This window comes from Bombus pascuorum, chromosome 3 (genome assembly GCF_905332965.1).
Source record: "Bombus pascuorum chromosome 3, iyBomPasc1.1, whole genome shotgun sequence".
Lineage (NCBI taxonomy): Eukaryota > Metazoa > Arthropoda > Insecta > Hymenoptera > Apidae > Bombus > Bombus pascuorum.
In genome coordinates, this window is record NC_083490.1 from 9,456,763 (window position 1) to 9,476,208 (window position 19,446).

At 38.3% G+C, this 19,446-nt stretch overlaps 1 protein-coding gene across 4 annotated transcripts in view; it reads right to left on the minus strand.

Annotated features, from left to right (window-relative positions):
* Positions 1–19,446, minus strand: part of LOC132905037 (uncharacterized) — a 269,837-nt gene that overhangs the window by 99,555 nt on the left and 150,836 nt on the right. For 2 of the 4 annotated variants that reach the window (XM_060955957.1, XM_060955958.1), the window contains exon 2: positions 18,867–18,959. The exons of the other annotated variants lie outside the window; for them this stretch is intronic. The gene's annotated coding sequence lies outside the window, so the exon portion shown is untranslated. The remainder of the gene's footprint in view (positions 1–18,866; positions 18,960–19,446) is intronic. 4 annotated transcript variants of the gene reach the window in all.

Below are 19,446 nucleotides of genomic sequence, written 5' to 3' on the forward strand. Positions count from 1 at the left end.
CTTTAGATGAAATAGGGCTTGATGAAAATAATAATGATAATGATTTAGTTATGTCTCGCGAATAGCGATGATGTTCGTGAATCTTGTTTTTGAATTTTATGCAATTCTGATCGTAAGACTGACGATAATCTGACGAAAGCAATCAAGCCATATCGTTGCTACGTAATGCGTTACACGATCTTCCCACAAGGACTCGTCTGATACGAAAATTCGCAGCAAGTTGAAGCTACCGGTTTCCAATCGGTTCTATCAGCGATCTGTTCTAGAAGGATTAATTAACGAGCCAAGGAACTTTCCTCGCCACACGCTTTTCTCTTCTTTCTCGAAACTTTTCCTCGTAACGAGCCGAGAAACTGTGGCGCGGAAAACCGCCTTATCGTGTCGCCACGAATAAGAGAATTTCGCGTGATTCAGAATCTCATTCGTTCGAAAGAAAGTTTTGCCCAGTGCTTGGTATACCATCGCCAGTTTTTCCAGCTAATTAAGTTACAGAAATTTTTTCATCGCCGTGTTTCATTGTGAGTTAGTTGAAAAAGTGCTGATTAAATTGAATGGTTTTTACGTTGGCTGAGAAACGCAAGAAGGACGTGAATAGCAAATGCAGCGAAGGTATTAATTAAGTTGTGAAGTCATAAAGATTTCAAAATAAATTCGTAGAATCTTGAATGTCGATTGTCGAAGTAAGGTCTTTCAAGTAATTAAATTACGATGCTTCTTACGACATTTTGCTGCAAGCAAGGAAGAAATGAAATAAGCAAGGAAAACCTGAAACATTGCATACTAATTTTCGACTTTGTTCATTACAATTCATAATTTCCATTCGTAATTTTAGATTGGCCTAAAAGGAATTTCTTCTATAGACTATTTTTGGAATTATGTTTAGCAATTTCAATTGATCTGCGATTCTGATTGTCCTAATTTTAATATGGACGCTGCATCGTCGATAAAACTTTGAAAATATCCCCAAGATACACTATTTTATCGAAACTAATTAAATCCAAAGACATTGTTATCTAAAATAATGACCAGATAATACACACAACATCACATAAATTACAAAATTCATACAACGAATACTTCGATAAAAAAAAAAGCTTCTCCCAACTATTAGATAAAATACAAAACTTGCAAAATTCCTGGAAAAATTGAATTTCATAGAAAAACAAAGTTGTAAATAAAGGATCGATCAAACTGTCAGGAACTGCAGGCTGGAAATCGTTTTCTCTTTTTCCGGTGTCACCCGGTTTCCCTTCGTGATCGATAAAAATGCGAACTAGTTTTGTCGGAAGCGAACCGACACGGTTCAGTTGTCGAATTAAAGACGGCCGCGTAATATCGCGGAGAAAATTACATGTCACCGATCCATTCGCAAGTGGAACGCTCTCCGCGGGGACTTTCGAACAGAAGATGGAAACGGGCACGGTTCGAACGCTCGCTAATCGCTAATGAACCACGATACAGTCTAGAAAGTGCTCCTCTATCTCCTCGATTATATCCATTTTGCGGCTACTTCTATTGGCCGTCGTTTTTTACCGCCATTTACAGACTCGTGTAGCTTGAACAATTTTTACGCTATGAATAATGTTACGTAAAATTGGACCAATTTTCTAAAATATACTTGTAACACTTTACTTATTTTCTTACCAAACTCGTTATCGGTAATATTAGAAGCTCGTGTTGTAAAACTAAAACAATGACTTAAGAGTAAAGATACAATAGTTACTTATATTGGATCATCTAATCGACGCAACGTGTGCGTCAGTAGTAAGGGATATCTAATGTTCGACTATGTAAGGTTAATACTACTTACTAGATTCGCAGGTTCATTCTGCGAGTATTTCAATCTGAGGATACACTATGCTATCTATATATAATCAATTTTACAGTCACATTGTTTTCTATATATTATAGACAATGTAATATACATATTTTGTTATTGATAATAGCGGAATATTTATTTTTAAATAATTATTATACTTATAATATAAAATTGTTTTATTCATCTTACAAATATAGTTTCTCTGTTATTCCAAAATTGAAATTTTATACAAGCTATCCCACTTGTTTACTTCAGGTTCTCCCGAAATGATCCACAGCATCGGCCATTCTTTGCACCCAACACTCTACTCGTGACACTAGTATGAAAACTACTATCAGAATAGTTACGGAAATGCTTGAAAATCCTACAAATTCATAAAAGACCAATCTTTCACAGAGATGCCTAGAAATATAATTCCGATATAAACTTAAAATCATTCAAATCGCTTAAGGCACCCATCGCTAGCCACTAGAAGCACAAAAATGCCGAACAAAATGATGAGAGAAGATGTCAAGAAGCCAGAAACAACCGATCTTTCATAAAGAAGCCCACCAATACTATTCGCAAACATAGTCAATTATCTCTATCTTTACAAACATCGCTGAATAAGAAAGTTCATGGTGGAGAAGGCGAAGATGGTTAGCAAAAGCTCGCGCGCAGTCAACGTTTTACATAAGTCGTGTATCGTGCTATCAAGGAAGAAGCGGAGGGCGGCAGAGTGAAGAGGGACAAGGGAAAAACCGGCAGGACCGACGAAACAGGTTCCTGGTTGCGCTCGTTCCGGCGTACGTGAGCAGGGAAGTGGTAAAAGCCACGGCGGAATGCGCCTCGCCGCAGCCTTGAACGTGGTTGCGTCCTGACGCGTCGCTTTTCGCGATAACAGCCCCTCGATCGGTGGTGTAACGAGGGAGTTGAAACCTATGAATCCGCCAGGTGTTCGATTTCAGCGTAAGGTGGTCAAATTCAGAGAGAAAGAGAAAGAGAGAAAGAGAGAGAATAAAAAGTGGGTAAAAATTGTGCGAGGTTAGGGTTTTAAACACACGCGAGTGTCGAAGTTGGATGAAACCTGTGGCTGCGCTTGGCTGACAAGCTGAAGCAGGAAAATTATAAATTAAAGCGTAAAAGAATTTTTCCTCTTCCTTATGGAGAATCGTAATGTGCGTTGTTTAATTTTTGTGATTTTTATTGCGGCGCGAGCATGTTATCCCTGATCTTTCACCGAGAAATGTGAATGTTTCGTAGTATAGTTTGATCTCTTGCAAAGTTTATAATATTTTCAGTGAGGTTTGTGGTGTCTTACGATGGTGAACGACGATGATAAAGTGACAAAATAATATATTTTCTCTTTCGTGTGCGGACAATTATGGAGATATTATATGTAACTTAACTTTTCGTCGTCTTTTTATATTATTTAGAATGTAATATATAACGTGGCATGATGTGCGACGTGCATGGTATACGATGCAACGTACATCACGGCGTGCATTATACAGTGCCAAGGAAGTTTCAAAATGTTTTACACATCAGACACAGTACGAACACGAAAAAGTTTCTATGATGAATGTTCAGACACATTCGTGAGTCAGCCGCAATGTTCCAAATTAGAAGATAAAACAGAACTCCTTCGCCTCCGTCATTCATAAATCAACGTGTATGCAAACGCGCGAACGTCGTAAAACGTTTGCTTGTTTAGAAACACGTCGCCGTAATAAATTATCAGCAGCAATTAATCGTCGACCAAGAAGCAAGAGATCGCTTTATTGAAACCCCACGAGCACCTTTCCTTTTTTGTTATAACTCGGCTTGCTCGTCGAGTTTCAACCCCTTCTACCGCAATTTTCACTTTTACTTCTCTTTATTCGGGTTTACTACTTCTACCTTGATACCGGGTGTCTTTCTTTTATATGGTTAGATAACAGTTAAGATAAGTAAAATGAGCGATCGTCAAGTGGGATGTCACTGTTTGCGACAGAGCTATTATACACGTTGTTATTACATAGTAATACCGGGTTGCGAGGTGCGCTATTACTATGATGCAGCATTGCTATATATCAATTAAAAGGGTCGAGGGATATTGCCGTTTAATAAGCCCGATCACGAGCTTCCCTCCTTCCATATCAACGCTGCCCATCATCGCGTATGTTAATTACGGTGTCGTTATTATTAGTTGAAAATACACCCTTATGATTATGCATACGCAACTTATGAATTATAGTTTTGAATACCGTACCTTTATATGCTATATTTATACGTTGTAGTTTATTTCATGTATTTGTGTTTTATACGAAAGGTGTATCGAAAATTATTGTACAAGTTGAAAAGATACGATACTTCATATTTATGAATCCATTATTATTCGTTGTTTGAAAATACGCCCGTATGATTACACATAACGAGGTTATGAATTATGATATTTAATAACCCACGTATAAACATACATATAAATATTGTATCTACGTATCTTTACGTATGAATTAGTCTTTCATATCTTGTAATGTCTGCCGGATTTTATTTGTCCATTTGTATATTATCCATGGGGTGGCAAGTGTTTATGGTACAAGCAGAAGAATGCGCTTTATGGTCCAAATACAAGTCCAAAGTATAAAATGTATATCTGAAATGCTTATGTAAAATTTCTTTTAAAAAAATGTTGCCATCGGAACAAATAATTAACGCTTAACTTCTGAAAAAAAATCATTCATAAAAACCTGCAAAACAACACACGAATCTGCAACTTATTTCTAACAGACCTGTTTATAACACGACGCAAGAAACATAAAAAGCTATGTATAAAATGCGACAAAAAGAAGAAATTTAAAAATAGGATATAAAACACTCTGCATGTACGATTTCATACCAAACGTGCCTTCATAATCAAAACCACAAAAAAAGAGACGTAAGTCTTGACATAGGCAAGACCACCAAACCGCAACGAACACACACAAAACGCATGGCGATCGTTCTCTAACGCCCCACCATGTAGCCACGTCTCATCCCACAAGTTCCACTGACACGAATCTCTCTCCAAAACGACCATCTCGATCTCGAATTTCTCCGAGCTATTCAGGCTCGCCTAATCGGTCGTCGATCATCATCCCTCTAGGTCAGAGCCGCCCTCAGAACGCATGAACGTTCTCGAGGTGTCTCGTTATAAATATCGAGGCGAACTAGGTTGCAGGTGGGAGTGTCGACCAACGTGTACGTATATACACGCAGCTCGTGAAAATACATCGACACTCACCATAGAAATCTTTACGTCCGTATTGTACGAGTCGTGTAAAATATTTTCGAATGTTGTTAAATATCGAATAGTTAAGGGTTTGCATTTCGTTAACAATCATCAATGATGCGTCTATGTAAAATATGTGGAAATTAGTATGAAAAAAATTGGTGCACAGCGTTGGTGGAGCGTTAAATATAGTTCCATTGAAAATGAACTTTTTATTAGGATAATAAATAATTGACTGTTTAAATATTTTTCTGATATCTTCTAAATATATATTTATATGAAATGTCCTGCAATTTATATACGCTTCCTCAGATTGGTTTCACACTTTACCAACATAATCGCGATAGCAGAGTCTCATGACGGTGCTAATGAAATTTCACAATGTGGAAGTATAACAAGCATAATGCATACTCGTAAAAGGTGTGCAAGAAGGTTCGAATACCTTCGCGAGCTTGTGTATGTGTGCTTCTAACACGTGTGTCTATACAGTTTATTTGTATGCACGTCGTTTCGATACAAAACGACGAGATGCACGCGATTGCTTTCCACGACACGAGCATGTAAACGAGAAACCCGAGAGCTTCATCCGGGATAGAAGGATTTACGGAGGAGATACCGATCGTGAATCTGCCGCGGCCCGATCGCGGATCACCGGTAATCGCCGTGATTCTAATATCGGCGAGCGACTTTCTAATTTCACAGGGAAACCACGCTCGAGAGGCGTCGACACAGTTTCAGAGGAATGGCCGTGATGGGGTGCTTTTTCTTGATTGCTCATTTCTGTCTGCGAGAGACTGGGTGTTGCAATATTGCAATTAGGCGGAACCAGGAAGATTTTTAGCATTATATCGTTGACGTTTGTCGATTTCTGCTGAATCTCAAATTTCTTTCTGAACGTTGGTATTTGGTTTCATTCGATTCTTAATTTCAGCGGAGGATCGATCAATGTCTTCTCAGACTAATCATCCAAGCTTTGTTACGAACTGAGTGTATTTCTATTCAAATATAAAAGCATACATAGTTTACTGGTAGTTTACTTCATGGAATCTTAATTGTAAAATTTACGGAATAAAATAAACTTTAATAATAAGATAAGAAAGTAAACCTTCCAACGTAATTCACTCCATCTACGTTTTATCTCACGCTCCCTTTTTTCCCATAATTCTCTCCCCATAATTCTTATCTATAGAGAAGATTTCTCGTATCATCTACTACAACGTTGATGTTTGATTTAGGTTCGATCAGTAGTTCGCTTCTCAGCGAAATATTTTCGATTATTTGAAAATAAAACAAATATAAAACACAACGATAAACACGAATAAGAACAACGTCGTTGACAATCCACCCCCGAAGAACTACAGAGCTATAATACACAGAGGTTCGTTGAAGCGAGAGATGTCGCAGTGTCGATTGCCGGCGGCGTAGCTCTCGTTTAATGGGTGCAGGGTCAGGAGGGGTGGTGGAAAATGGCGAAGGGGAGTAGGGAGGGGGAGGGGAGGGGCTCGTTGTCGTCGTCGGCGACCTCCGGCCGGGAGGCAATGCATGGAGGAAGGAGGCAGGCAACGCTCTCCGGCTGGAGAGGAGATGCAGCCGGAGGAAAGTGGCGGAAGGGCGACGAGGGGGTGACGCCGGGGTCAATACACCCGTAATCTCGGTGAAATGCACTTGGACGCAACTACCGAAGCGCTACTACTGCTGTTACGCGAGCCCTGTACCGAAGGCTAGAAATAAGTATCGAGACGAGGCGAAGTTCGCCAATGCGTTCGATACAATTTGGTCGTGCGTAGTCGATCGGACGAATATAATTTTGGGCTGTTTGTGCATTCAGGAAAATAGTTTTCGTAGTAGAAGACTGAATTTTTTAAATTCGAGAGTTGGAGATTTTGTTTGGCGGAGAATAGCTGAAGATCGCGGGGGAAAGTTTCGTGACACGTAGCATGTTGCGCTTTTCATACGAAGACTTTCACGTGAAAGGGAAAAAACAAAATACACAATAGTTTGAACATGTTTCTCCACTCTGGTTGTGATTTAAAAAATATTGCCTGGCGTAATATTAAAATATGGAAATACTATTGAAGATAGTAAATAATTGCATTTATACAATTTGCATAATTGAATAAATAACAATGCATCACGGTAATACAAATGTGTAGAGTTCTGCGAATCTCCTCTATGTCTACGTCACAAGATATCCCTCAAGTACAGCTGTAATGAAAAAAGAAAGTAAAACTCAAAAAGAGTGCCAGCTATGCCACATTTATTCGAATACCCGTCCAAAGACACCATCTTCTATCATCTGTTACTTGACAAGAATACTATAAAACTTTCATCAAAGGTGAAGTTTTAATAATACAAATTTCTGAAAATCTTTGTAAAGTGCTGTGAGTGCGTCCCATCTATATTAACCGCAGCTGAACAAAAAGAACAAGAAAAAATAAATAAAACCCAAAAAGAATCATCTACCATCAACAACCATCTATTACTTCTCCAAGTCCAAGAGCACTGTACAACCACGAGTCAACTCACTTTCATCAACGTGAAATTGCAATAATACCAATTTCTGAATATTGCTGCAGAATCCGCCGAGTCTCATCTATATCAATTTACAGTCGGTGTAGAAAGCCAGGAAAGGCAAAAAGAACCACAACTCTAAATTACCCCTATTTAAATCTAACTATTCTTTCAGTAATCAATATCAATCCAAAGACACCTTCTACCATCTATCACTAAACTTTTCCAAGATCAAGAGCATTATACGACCAACAGTGACTTTCATTAACGTGAAATCGTCGAAGGGATGCCCGAGACACGACACAGGAGGGTTCCGAGACGAGGGTCAAGGTATTTGCACGCCTGGAACTCGCGAGTTTCACAGAGGGTTCTTGCGTATTTGTCCTGCTGATGGAATTGATTATTATTGAAACTCGCGAAGAAGAGAGCGAAGATATATCAACGCGTCGTTTTAAAAAGTACAGAGGCTCGAAGCGGGGTTGATCTTCAACTGAAACGTCATTGAAGAAGGTCAGGGTGCATTGGATTCTCAGATTCAAAGGGGCGTCGATGTTTGCAGGGAATGTGTATCGTGAAATCCGCGCGCATGGGGTTTTCAGAGAACCTTGATGTATAGAAGGGTTGCTGAAGAGGGATCGTGCCTCGCTGACGGTCATTGGAAAAGGTCAAGGTACTTGTCTCTTTTGAAAAGAATCGCGTACGTATTTGACTGGCTGGTGGCAACGTTGTGCAAAGAATATGAGCCGAGGGGTTGCTTCTTCTTTGAGCTTGCTGCTTCTTCTTTTTGAGGAAGCTGTGTTGGAAATTGTTTGTGCAAGCAATTCAGAAGCAAATGTTAATGGGCTTGAGTAAATGCACACAAGTGTACATAGATGTACAGGAATGTGACTTTTTTTATTTCTGATTTTTTTTATTTCTGTTTAAGGGTGAATAAATACTTGATCAGATAGTTACATGAATGTAAGCCAGGGAATAATCAAACTTCTATTGTATTTCAGCAAAAATAAATATCTTTTCGTCTGTCTTTAGAGGCGAAAAAATTATTCTGTAGAAATTTCTATTGCAAAATTAAAAGACCAAGAAATTAGATGGGAGACTCGGGATTAAAAACGAATCAATTGACTATCGCGTTAGATTTTTAGAAATTCTACATATCCGTTGGTCTTTTTAGACTCAGTTTCGCTGATTTTAAATTCAGATATAACCGAAGCTGAGTAAACCGAAACGACTTAAAACGATTCGATAGATTTTCAATAATTGTAAATTCGCGTGGGTTTCCGACTTTTATCAAATCCTTGTTTAATTATTTATAAGATGTAACTTTGTCCAAGTTGCAAATTCATCTGCCAATTTTACAATAACAAATAGCCCAGTTTGACCAATGCAGCCAACCGTAATAACCTTAAAACGGCTGAGAAGTCAAGAACCTCCGCCATAACCAACGCCAACTGCACAATTGCACACAGCAAAGTACAACTACGAATCAGCAGCTAATCAAGCAAACCTATTGCAAAATCACGCTGCACCACTACGATTCAAGCAAAAGTTCAACAACCTCCTCGCTTTGAACACACAACGTTACTCAATGCAACAACTCGATATCCATTATCAGACGTGCACGTTACATAACGCGATATTCAGCTTTGATTGGACGCGTGTTCCGACCTTTCCGCGACGTGAGTCGCGAGGAAAACGCGTTTGATCGATTGGCCGATGGAAGCGGCCGTTGCCGAACGATCGTCTGGCGAGATTTCCGCGGGCGATCGGCGACGGATTTGCCAGGCGAGCGGTCGGTTGCAAAACGGACCGCGGCGCGGCGGCCGCACGCAGTGCCTCGAGTGAAAGTAACATTCTAGACACGTGATGCGGCATCACGCTGCACGCGCCGCGGAAAAATGCGCCAACTTGCACCTGTGTGCGTGTCACGCCGCTTCACCGACGATCGCGGAGGGCAACGCGCCCCACAGTTACCCGCTCCGAGGACTTTTCAGAGTTTAGTTATCTCTGGAAAGCGAGCTTCAAGACACATCGTTGACAGCAGACGTACGTGAATCGACGTATTTCATTTTATAAGTAGGCTGCGGACAAGACAGTTTATGCAATTCCATATTTTCACGAATGTAACTAAAAAAAAGTGAAAGCTACATAGAAACGTGTCTCGTTTGTTAAATATCGTAATAAATTTGCTTCGGATATGTTATATATCTTTGTATGTTATCATGCTATGTGGATTTTTGTATCTTGAAATTTTCCGAAAATTCACCAACGTTCGCGGTGTAACGAAAGAAGCGAAAGTTTAGAATAGAAATGTGTTTCATTTATTAAATTGTATAATATTTATTGATTATATATTTGGATATTTTATGTATTATGGACGTGTTGTACATTTTTTCACTCTTAAATTTCCTGACAGCGTACAAACATCCGCCGTCTATTTATAAACGAGGACGAGAGATGCGAATCGACGTTCTCCGTCTCATAAACGTTGACATATTTCTCAAAAATATACTGGAACTGCGGCGAAATTTATTTCACAATGTGTTAAATACACTGTCCTCTATAATTAGTATATTACGTAAATTAGTATAAACTGAATGATTTTCATTGCTTTTAATCTTTAGTTAGTCTTAGTTAGTGGCATCAAATTGGTTACTTAATTCTCATCCCACATATTCTAACTATTCAATAAAGTACAATTTGTTATTTCCTCAATAATTGTAATAAATGAGTGTCACAACATTTATGATTACTAGTTTTATGACCTCCCATGTCTTGCTGAACTTTTGAACTTTTATTAGGCAGAGGACGTTATTGGAGTTTTCTCGATTAATTTTGAAGAAAGTCAACGACATGGATAAAAATGTTGACTTTGATAGAATATGTTGATGTCAGGGAGGAAGTATTATTGAAGTCGTCTCCATTAATTTTGAAGAAAGTTAATAACATGGATGAAGAGCTTGATGACTGATGAAATATGTAGATATTACGCCGAAGCAAATGTTTCGTAAGAAATAGTGTTCGAAAATGTTTCGAATTAATTTTCTAAATATTTAAACCGGATACGGAATTCTCGACTTTTCTTGACCGAGAAAAATATTTAAGAAAATCAAACGACGCAGTTAACTGGAAATTTTCAAGTTACAAAGTACACCTTGTTCTATTATATAATATCGTGGAATTCTTTTATTGGTCAAGTTTCAGAAAAGCCAAAGAATCATGGAAGAATGTCTGAGTTTTGAACTTTTATTACATGACAGGTGTTTAGTATACGTTTACCATAGACAACTTGAGTAATTTTGCGGAAAGTCAATGAACAGACGTTTGTAGGAGAACACCTTCCGTATTGGCTAACTTTTGAACCTTCATCGTAAATCTTACCGTTAGGTCATTAAAATTTTCTTAATTAATCTCCGCGGAGTCGAAGGAAAGATTACTACACTTCGTAAAACAATTATTTCTGTAATGATAGTGTGGACGCGATGGAATTTCAAGCGATTGTCTGTTAATTTTAGAAGAACATAGCCACTTTCCTACGCTTCTCAAAGTCAAAATCGACCAAAGTAAAAGCCCCTCGCAACAATCTCCTCTAGCAAAAACCACAAAACCACAGCAAACCTTGCAACATCTCATCTCAACCGCCAAACTACCTCCGCCGGTAACATCATGCTCCGACTACAACTTCCGGTCACTCTATCACCATACCGTCAGCGCCAACACAGCTTCAAAGAGTAACAGAGACACAGTGGAACGTTTGAGAAGGATCTAGAAGAAGATAGGGGCGAAGGTTCGTCCGAGGGAGCGCTGCAATTTTCTAACGAACCGCGAACGGGATTCGTTCCTCGATAAACGGGCTGATTTATAGCGGCTTCTACGCGTTTATGGACAACAACGAACGGGCCGCGTACTGCTCTCGATCCAGTCCAGCCGGATGGGCGCAAGGACCCCGCGCGCTCGCGTTCGCCGACGCGGAGAGGACTCGCGCGGAGCGGGGTTCTTCGCCGCGCCGGCCACGCTCTCGCACTCCAGACAGACCCATAAAACGCTTTATATTCCTGCTCGCGAAGTACCAAGCCAGGCCAGTATACGCGAGTTTTCTAAGCGCGCGCACGCGCGCGCCGACCGTCCGAAAGGGAATAATAAAAGCGGAGTACGCGCAAGCTGGTAACCGTCCGCGCGAGACCACAAGATGCGTTTTGAAGCAACCTTCATTTTGAAATATCACGATTTTCTTTCCGCTGTTTTGCTTGCTTGGAGAAAACTTTATGGGGTTTCGGGCTGTTTCAAGGATGTTTGTAGGTGTTTGAGGAGGTTTGAACGAGTTTGAATGTTATTTGCAGTAGGATTTTTCGTTTCTTCGTAGATTTAGAATAGCAGGTTTCGTAAGCTTGTGTTTGAGAAGCTATGGTGGATGTGGAAGAGAGTGGAAGGCTTTATCTGTGGAGACTGTTATTTTGTGGAGGCGATTGCTTTCATTTGAAATATCGCGATTCTCTTTGGCATACTTTTGGTTGATTGGAAGAAGGTGTTGAGAGAGTTTCGGAGAGTTTAAATGGTTTCTGTAGGTTTGACAAGGTTCGAGTGGGTTTTGAGTTTATTTGAAATACGAAGATTTTCTTTGCGATGTTTCGATAGGTTTGGAAAAGGGTGTTTTATAGATTTTTCAAGAGCAGTGGTAGAAGTGGAAGTGTGAAGACGATTGGTTTCGCTTCAAGTACTACCATTGCAAAATTATTCCCATTTTCATGGAAAAATCTCGAAGAACAGGTACTTTCCGAGGGAAGAACGCAGAGTTGCATGGTTCGAGATAGAACGATCGATAATGACAAATCAATCACTTCAAATAAAACTCTCGGAGACAATCTTTATTCAGATAATGGTTTAATTTTTCAGTCGATGAAATCACATGAAATTAATCAAATTATTCAAAATCGGAGATTTCGTGCCAAAACGATCGTTCAAAGCAAATGAACCCAAAACGTCGGAGAAAATCGAATTTCAAAGGGAGATCTGGGCGCTAGATAATTTTGGATTCTCTCGTCATGATACCTTTCTCGAGATAGGACGATCAATGACGTTGAAACGATAGTCACACGTCCAACTGTCTCGAAAAATACCGCCAATTTACGTACTGGTCGATCACATCGAATTAATCAATTTAGTAATTGATTCTTGACACTAAACGATTTATTCTAAAACGTCTAACGATCAATAAAATAAATGCCTAAATCAAAGGAAATTTGATTTCAAGGAAAAATCTGCAAGAACTGAATTTCAAGGAGAAATCCGTAAGAATTAAGTTTCACGAAAAAAGCTAGCCGAATTAGCATGCTTTTCCTTGGGAAAGAGCGCAGGATCGCGCGGCTTGCGACACGGAGCAATCGATAATCCTGGATGCTTCCGCTATGATGCCTTTCCACGAAGCTGTGTCATTGCACCAGCGCGGAGAGGAGAGACGGGTTGCATACAGAATAGAGGATGAAGGGGGCTAGGCACCCTCGTGCACGCATGCACAATGCTCGAGGAGGGTGCAACAACCTCCTCCACCTTGGACTAGGAAGAGGAGAAGGAGCCGACGAAGGAGAAGGACAGCGAGGCGACTGCCGAGGCGAGAGAATAGTCTGCCACGGTCTACAGTCGCGTTTTCAAGCACGCGTTCCTCGTTACTTGCGGTAGAAAGAAAGAGAGAAAAAAGGAGAGTGGGAGTGAAACGTTGCTGGAACGTTCGGTTGCTTTTTTCGTTGGTTGCGTTGGGGAACGTTAAGTTCTTGAGTCACTGGATTCTTTTGTTTCTCGCTGCTTTTGTTATGGAGAACATTAAATTTTTGAGCCACGCAGTAGCCAAGTAGTTCTTATGTCTCGCTTGTGTTTGGTTCTAGCGATCTTGGCTGTACGATATTTTAGATCTTCCAGTCTTTGGTCACTACCTTCGTTTTTGGTGAATCATTTCTATTGATCGTTGAAAGCTTTACGTTTGGAATTGATATTTATTTATTTATTTATTTTTGCGATAGAATATATTTGCTGACTGATACATTACAAATTTTGGTTCGGTAATTATTATGTCTTTTTAGTTGGTGTTTAATTATTCTTTTTAGTTGATGGTTTCATCGATCGCTATAGATCTCAGTTTGTAATGTATTTCTTGGTTAATAAGATACCTTAGATTTTTAAATCAGTGATCATTGTGTCTCTTTTTGGTTAATGTCTTCCTCGATCATAAAAATATTTAAATATTTTTAAACGCATCTTGTGAATATTTATTAGTCATGGGAATATTCCATCTTCGAGTTACTAATTTTTATATTTAATTCTGTTCACTGTAGAAGAGATTACACTTTGTCATGGTATATTAATGGATACATATTCTAACTAAATTATCTTATCAGAAATTCCATTTCGACATCATTTACACAGTTTAATGAAGATGACGGGAAGGTGATCAAAAATTGGGAAACCAGAACAAACTAAAATTCCCTGAACGCTTCAATATTTCATCGTTCTGCAGTGTACACGATTCCCAAAACAAATAAAAAATACAACCTGTAACTATTTATTTTATTATTTATCTTTGCTATAACCGACTGAAAAAGCTACGAGTAATCTGATGGCATGAAAAATCCTATCTAACCATAATTCTCATTAGAAACCAAACAACGCGACAGAGTTATTACCTAACTTCAATAATAAATATAAAATAATAATAAAAATTTAACGGCCAAATGAATTTCGATAATGAATCACTTTCGACTGTTATTAATTTAATTTCTAATAACACAATAAAACAAACTATAAAATTAGAATGAACATTATTAAAACGTAATATGTCAGCATAGAGAAACCATTATATCGAAAGGATCCACAATCCAAACTACGAATCAGCACATCGTGCTTCAACAGCTCGAAACAATTCCTAGACAAAGGCTCATTAATTCGTCAATTGAAAACCAGCAATTAATAATGAAACGGAAGATGAAAGGAATCGATATCGCGTAATAATATTCATTAAATTAGCCGCACCAAAACGATAATCGATAGGAATGGCATGACTCACGGTGGCATAATAGGCTTCATACGGTGTCTTGAACGTTTATCCAGGCGTTTAATTACATCGGCCCTTTATCATGCAGATTAGAAAGGTGTCGATGTCGGATACGGTGTCGTTTGGGATTCTGACGCGGCTAATTGTCAAGCTGGCCGATTCGATGACGGGTCACCGACACCGATCCGGCGATGCTGGCGATCCTCACCGTTCTCGTCGTTGTCGTCGTCGTCCTTGTCGTTGTCGTTATCGTCGTCGTCGTCGTTGTCGTCGTCGTCGTCGTCGTCGCCGTCGTCGGTTTCTACACGCGAGCGGCAAGGGAATGCAGCCAGAGAGGAAAGAAAGCGACGAGAACTTCCTACGATCCGCGGACGTGCGGCGTCGCATATTTATCGGCCGGACTAGCAGTTCTACGAGACCTAAATGCGAATCGTGCCTTCTGTTCCATTCATGTCGCCAGGGGAATCGACCCGTGGAAATCGATCGAAGAAGATAGGATTCTAGCGGATTCTTGCATTTAAATTACATTTGTCGCGCGTGATAAGGTAGAACTATGCGAGTCAGTCATGTTCGAACATATTACGATTCGATTTTGAAATTTTTCACGGAATAATCAAATTCAAGAAAATTTTGTGCGTTAAGAGGTCAAGCGGCGCATGGAAGATGCCAAAGGTGCAGAAAAATGGGCGCTGTCGTTATGCTAGAAATTTTAGAGACAGTCCATTTTTGACCCTTTTGCCGCTTTTCTTGAAATTCTGGAGAAAGAAGCTTTTTATTTCGACGTGCATGGAAAAAGGCAACAGAAAATTCGACTATACAGCGTCTGGTTTTATAGCGTACAAATGTATGTTTCCTTACGTCGTGTACTGTAATATATTTAATTTTTATTATTGCTTTTCATTTTATTGTTATTTAGATAACATACACGTAAGTGTATTTAAATTTATGCAGCTACGACAAACTCTGCGAAATCTATCGATAGCCACCTTACATGAAAAACAAATCATGCGTAAATAATAAAGCTTCTTCTTTGTCATGTTTCTACGTTTTATAGGCTTGCTACTTGATATATATGAACGAATGGATACAAAAACTGTAGACTTGTAAGTAGTTTAGAATTTTACATAGGATTTTACAAGAAAGTCTGGTCTGTGCCAACATTTTTCTTCATCGCCGTATACGTCTTACAAGGGTTGAAAGAGTTGAAAGAGAGCACATATTGAACAAGATACATATTACTATCAACCGGATACATTTTGATAATATTTTCTATGAAACTAAAATATTGTGATGATAAAATCGGTCGGAAGTCGTTCAAGTTTACGTGTTTCGTGCGTCGAGACGACAATTTGCTACATGTAAGACAAGATAGGGAGCTCGTAAAAAAATTGTTATATGGCGGACAATTTGAAAAACAGGTTCTGGAAATTCCTGGAATATGTAATGACATAATTTGCTATTTTTCATAAAACGCACGCATCTTATACAATATCAATTTACAAATAATGTTTACAACGAGCATAGGTACCGAGATTCGAGGAGCTTCTATAAGATGCATATGATATCACGTGTGCTCTATTTTGGTTCGATATTAACAGTTAATAGGAATATTTGGTACTACATTTTGTCTACAAAATTTGGCTATTGTTCTATATATTACTCGACATATATTCAACATATCGATTTAATTCTAATCATATAGTGGAACGTGTCTAGGTACCTAAATATATTATACATGAATGAATTGTCATAATCGCATTGATACGATGGAAATAAGGAATCTTTTCAGTGAAAAATGATAGTAATTTTATAATTAAAATAAAACACGATTTTAATAATCGTAATAATCAAAAATCTGGATCATTTTGATACTTTTGACAATTCTAGCGTTAACAGAATAAAACAGAATAAACGACATGAAAGAATATTGAACGGAAGTTTCTAATTTCCTCTGTACGGGATGGTTTGCTTGCAAATGTATCTAAGCTTGTGGCTTTTCAACGAAATAAAAAACCGTATTATCCCAACTATGTTTCTCTATAAGAAAGTAGATTTTTAATCAGATTCTGAACGACCAATGTCAGAGTTTCCACATACTCGACATAGATTCCACCACGAGTTTGACTCGTACACGGTGAAAATTCCAACACCGGAAAATAGATGTTACGGAGAAAGAGAGAGAAAAAGGGGGGAAGGGGTGGAGAAAGACGCGCCGGGGACAACGACCTTGCATTAGGTCACGGCCTTGACATCGTTTCGAGGAAATCTCGGTACGCTACTAATGCGCTAACAAGCAGCCTAGACCACGTGTGTGCATCAATCACACCAGCTGCGGGCTCGTTAAAACTACTCATCCAAGTTTTACGTTTCAAACATAATTACTAAAAATGAACATTCGAGTAAAAGTTATTAGCCAAGTGGCTACAATTACACCGGCTATAAAAAGTATTTATAGGTACATACTCTTATTTTCCAATGAAACGTTTCTCTATCAGGTCTCCACGTTTCACAGAATTAAATTTTTATAGTCATAGCATATAGAGCTTTATATACTTGGACTTCGTTAATTGGTATATACAGTAGCGGACAAAAGTTTAAGACGATGATTTGTAAACCGGATTACAAACATCTTATACGCATATTGTTCTTCTATTCGGTTTGTCTCTTTGGAATAACGTAGCTGTATGTTTGACCTTCGTAACCTCAGACAGTCAGTTGTTAAATACAAACAATGTAGGAGTTACAACAGTTAGTTACCGCCTAGCACTTGGAAACAGTGGACATTAGTTTAAGACGATCTGTGTAAAACGTGAGTACGAGTACAGTTTTTGAACATTTTGATTCTGGAATGTCAAAATCATTGTTTAGTGTACCTTTTATTGCTTAAAATTCATTTAGGTAGGAACAGACTATGGGTAAATCAAAGAATTTACTTGAAAACGAAAGGGAACAAATCGTAAGGCTGCGAAAGCAAAGTAAAACCTTCACCGAAATAGCAAATATAGTGAACAGGTCAGAAACAGCTTGTAAACAAGCTTGGTATAAATGTTTAAAGACAGGCATGTATTGCGATCAACCGAAAAACGGAAGACCACGGAAAACAACACCGAAAATGGATCGCCGGATTCATCGATTGAGCGAAAAGGATCGTTTTCGTAGTGCAAATAATATTGCTGCGGAGATAAACTATGAAAACGATACACAAATTAGTGCTAGAACTGTTAGGAGAAGATTAGAAGACTTTAACTTAAGAGGACGAAAACCCCAAAAGAAACCACTGCTGAGTTCTAGGAATCGAAAAAGACGACTTGCATTTGCTAAAGCTCATAAGCATTGGACAAGTGAAGATTGGCAAAAGGTATTGTTTTCTGACGAATCGAAATTCAATCGCGTCTGTTCTGACGGGATACGGTACGTTAGACGTCGAATTGGCGAAAGTTTGAAAACACAGTGCGTTTTAAAAACTCTTAAACATGGTGGTGGCAACGTTATGGTGTGGGCGTGTTTTTCTCGAAGCGGCCCTGGTCCGATATGTCGTATCAATGGAATTATGGACCGTTTTCAATACAAGGACATACTCAAGAACACAATGTTACCTTTTGCACGCAACAATATGAGTGATGATTTTATTTTTCAAAATGATAATGATCCGAAGCACACGGCTCGGGTTGTGAAACAGTTTTTTCAAGAAGAAAATATCACCGTGCTGCCGTGGCCGTCGCAATCACCAGACATTAACCCAATCGAGAATTTGTGAAGCATCATAAAAAAGACAGTACAAGGTTATAAACCGAAAAATTTAAATGAACTTTACTCTACGATTGAAACAGCCTGGAATAATATTACGGTAGATTAATATAAAAAATTAATAGATTCTATGCCAAGAAGATGTACCGAAGGGATAAGAAATAACGGATATTGAACAAAATATTGAATTTAAACAAAAATTGTGTATATTTTTTAACCAAAAATTAATATTTTTTGTATAGTCTTAAACTTTTGACCGACGAAATATTATACAGATTTCGTTCCTTTTTTATAACTTAGCTATTGAGCAAAATATCAAAATGAAATTTTTTTTCTAAGTGTACAAACAAATGTACAATTAGTTAATACCAAAAGTAGAACACCGTATTTATATTTTTTATGGAAAGTAAATCAATTATTTATTTCTTCCATTTCGTCTTAAACTTTTGTCCGCTACTGTAAATGCTATGATAAATAAAATGGAATACGAGTACTTTTTGTAACTATTATATATATCGTACCTTGAAGATGTTACGTTTGTCAGGTCCAGTGTTTAAATGGCTTCGAAATTGTAAGTGGAAGAATATTTGTAAACGATGACATGTGACTCTTACCTGAAAGCAGAAAAACATGAAGCGTTATGTCATTGATCGCTTGGTAGTTTTTAAGTGGATATAATTATTGCGACGAACATATTTCCTTGTGTCATTAAGGATAATGGATGTGTTTTAGCTGCCGGGCTTACATCATTCTGTAACCATGTTATATTAACCAGATTTTAGTGACGATAATATCATCTAATATTAACGTTCCCTTATTAATCTTGTAGCTGCTCTATTAAAAACTTCATTATAAATTCTATTCACTATACATGCTTATTATAATTTCTTTATAAATCGACTCTTAAAGTTGTCACAATTTTCCTAATGCGACTAATATACACATATTATGCATGTTAAACACAGTGGTTCATAATTGCATGTAAAATCACAAATCGAGAACTTGTATTATAAATTCTACGTGCTGATAATTCCAAACACATGTATACACCTTACCAAACATATACAAACGATAGCTCATTAAATTACAAAACGTTCACCA